Genomic DNA, 4,039 nt, shown 5'->3' on the forward strand with positions numbered 1-4,039 from the left:
AGAGACAAGAAGCCTAAGTGGTAACAAGATCAGACAATAAGATATTTTTTTTTTCTAAATTAAAGGGAATAGTCCTTGAACTTTGTTCAAACTCCACATCTCCTTATCTGGATACAGATGGCACTCTCCTTTTCAGACAGCCCAAAATTGTTCCCGATTGTTGCACTTATGGAATGGGGGAGTCCTTCAAGGTTGATCATCACCCCCATGTTGCTGTTAGGGTGTACAGTGTTTTTCTGGTTCTGCTCATCTCACTCAGCATCAGTTCATGCAAATCCCTCCAGGCTTCCCTGAATTCCCATCCCTCCTGGTTTCTAATAGAACAATAGTGTTACATGACACACATATACCACAGTTTGCTAAGCCATTCCCCAATTGAAGGACATTTAATTTGGTTTCCAATTCTTTGCCACCACAAACAGGGCTGCTATAAATATTTTTGTACAAGTGATGTTTTTACCCTTTTTCCTCATCTCTTCAGGGTATAGACCCAGTAGTGGTATTGCCGGGTCAAAGGGTATGGATATTTTTGTTGCCCTTTGGCCATAGTTCCAAATAGCTCTCAGCTCCACCAACAGTGTAATAGTGTCCCAGATTTCCCACAACCCTTCCAACAATGATCATTATCCTTTCTGATCATATTGGCCAATCTGAGAGGTGTGAGGTGGTACCTCAGAGACGCTTTAATTTGCACTTCTCTAATAATTAATGATTTAGAGCATTTTTTCATATGGCTATGGATTGCTTTGATCTCCTCATCTGTAAATTACCTTTGCATATCCTTTGACCATTTGTCAATTGAGGAATGGCTTTTTGTTTTAAAAATATTACTTAGTTCTCTGTATAGTTTAGAAATGAGTCCTTTGTCAGAATCATTAGTTGTAAAGATTGTTTCCCAATTTACTACATTTCTTTTGATCTTGGTTACAGTGGTTTTATCTGTGCAAAAGCCTTTTAATTTAAAGTAATCGAAATCATCTAATTGGTTGGTGATGCTCTCCAACTCTTCCTTAGTCATAAACTGCTCCCCTTTCCATAGATCTGACAGGTAAACTAGTCCTTGATCTTCTAATTTGCTTATAGTATTATTTTTTATGTCTAAGTCCTGTAACCATTTGGATCTTATCTTGGTAAAGGGTGTCAGATGTTGGTCTAATCTAATTTTCTTCCATACTAACTTCCAATTATCCCAGCAGTTTTTTATCAAAGAGGGAGTTTTTATCCCAATGGCTGGACTCTTTGGTTTTATCAAACAGCAGCTTACTATAATCATCTCCTGCTTTTATACCTAGTATATTCCACTGGTCCACCACTCTATTTCTTAGCCAATACCAAACAGTTTTGATGACTGATGCTTTATAATATAATTTTAGATCAAGTAGGGCTAAGCCACCTTCTTTTACACTTTTTTACATTAAGCTCCTGGAAATTCTTGACTTTTTATTTCTCCATATGAATTTACTTACAATTTTTTTCTAACTCATTAAAGTAATTTTTTGGAATTTTGATGGGTAGGGCACTAAACAGATAGTTTAATTTTGGTAGAATTGTCATTTTTATTATATTAGCTCTACCTATCCATGAGCAGTTGATATTTGCCCAGTTATTTAAATCTGATTTAATTTGTGTGAGAAGTGTTTTATAATTGTTTTCAAAAAGATTCTGAGTCTGTCTTAGCAAATAGACTCCCAAGTATTTTATATTGTCTGAGGTTACTTTGAAAAATTTATTTTTTTTATTCTCATTTTGTACAAATGTTTTTTTACATTAATAAAATATTCTTGTTTACAAGTAAACAAAATACCCCTCCTCCCCCATGAATATAGATAGACTTGTTTGGGCGAAGAAAGTAAAGGGGAAAGAAAAAAATTAAAATAAAAAATAATAATAGTGATAATTGTAGGTATGGCCAGGTGGCACAATGGACGAAGCACCAGCCCTGGAGCCACGAGCACCCAAGTCCATATCCAGCCTCGTAAACCCAACAATCACCCAGCCGTGTGACATGCAAGCCACCCGATCCCCACTGCCCTGCAAAAACCAAAAAAAAAGAAAGAAAAAAAAAGACCCAAAATAAAATAAAATTGTAATAATAGTAGGGGTGGCTGGGTGGCAGACAGAGCATTGGCCCTTGAGCCAGGAACACCTGGGTCCAAATTCGGCCCCAGACACCCAAAGATCACCCTGCTATGTGGCCCCAGGCAGGCCATCCAGCCCCACTTGCCCTGCACCCTCCCCCAAATAATAATAGCAAAAAATGTGCTTGAGTCTTTGTTCCAACACCAACAACTCTGTCATGGGTGGATCTCATTCTTTATGATAAGTCCATCACAAAAGTTATTTCCATATTTTTCCACCATTGCCATTGCTGATTGCAACTCCCTCCTTTCTTATTTCTCCACTACCATGTACTCTATTTTCTCTCTCCTTTCACTCTGACTCTGCTGTAGGGTCACTGAGTGGCGCAGCAGACAGATCCCTGGTCCTGGGGCCAAGAAGCCCTGAGCCCCCATACCACCCCTTAGGCCCAGAATCCACCTGGACCTGTGGTCCTGGGCAGGCCTTCCAATCCCAGCCCCTTGCAAGAAGAAAGAAAATGTGTTATATCTGGCCACTCTCCCACCATGGTCCATCCTCTCCTCCTTTATTCACATCCCCACCCCTTCCCCCATCTCCCCCCCCATCCTTCTTACTCCAGATGTCTATACCCCATTGAGTATATTTGCTGTTTCCTCTCCTAGCCATCTCTGATGAGAGCAAAGTTTCCCTCATTCCCCCTTGCCTCCCCACTTCCATATCATTGCAATAGCTCATTGTAATAAAAAAAATCTTATGTGAAATATCTTGGACTATGCCCCCTCTCCTTTTTCTTTCTCCCTTTCCATTTCCCTTTTTTTCTATTGACTCCATTTTTACACCATATTTTATCTTCAAATTCAGCTTTCTCCTGTGCTTCAACTATAAAAGCTCTCTCTACCTGCTCTATTAACTGAGAAGGTTCATATGAGTATTATCAGTGTCATTTTTCTATGCAGGAATACATGCAGTTCATACTCATTAAGTCCCTCATATTTCCCCCCCTCTCCTCCAATCTCCATGCTTCACCTGAGTCCTGTATCTGAAGATCAAACCTTCTGTTCAGCTCTGGCCATTCCAAAAGGAACCTTTGAAATTCCCCTGGTTCATTGAAAGTCCATCTTTTTCCCTGGAAGAGGACATTCAGCCTTGCTGGGTAGTTCATTCTTGGCTGCATTCTAAGCTCTTTTGCCTTCCAGTATATTGTATTCCAAGCCCTACGAGCTTCCAATGTAGTTGCTGCTAAGTCCTGTGTGATCCTGACTGCAGCTCCACGATATTTGAACTGTGTCCTTCTGGCTGCTTGTAATATTTTCTCTTTGACTTGGGAGTTCTGGAACTTGGCTATAATATTCCCAGGGGTTGGTTTTTTGGGATCTCTTTCTCGGGGGGGGGGGGGAATCTGTGGATTCTCTCCATTTCTATTTTGCCCTCTGCTTCTAGAATATCAGGGCAATTTTCCTGTAGTAATTCTTTGAAAATGATGTCAAGGCTCTTTTCCTGATCATGACTTTCAGGTATTCTAATAATTTTTAAATTATCTTTCCTAAGTCTGTTTTCCATATCAGTTGTTTTTTCAATGAGATATTTCACATTTTTCTTCTAATTTTTCATTTTTTTTTGTTTTGAAGTATTGATTCCTGATTTCTGTTAAATTCATCAATCTCCCTGAATTCTATTCTTTGTCTGAAGGATTTGTTCTCCTCAGAGAGTTTTCTTATCTCTTTTTTCCATCTGGCCAATTTTGCTTTTTTTAAAGCATTCTTCTCCTCAATAACTTTTTGAATTGTTTTATCCATTTGACCTAAGCTGTTTTTTAGCATGCTATTTTCCCTTCAGCATTTTTTTGGATTTCCTTGACTAAGCTGCTGACTTCATTTTCATGTTTTTCCTGCATCTCTCTCCTTTCTTTTCCCAGTTTTTCTTCCAACTCCCTCATTTGATTTTCAAAGTCTTTTTTGAG

Source organism: Macrotis lagotis, chromosome 1 (genome assembly GCF_037893015.1).
Source record: "Macrotis lagotis isolate mMagLag1 chromosome 1, bilby.v1.9.chrom.fasta, whole genome shotgun sequence".
Classification (NCBI taxonomy): domain Eukaryota; kingdom Metazoa; phylum Chordata; class Mammalia; order Peramelemorphia; family Peramelidae; genus Macrotis; species Macrotis lagotis.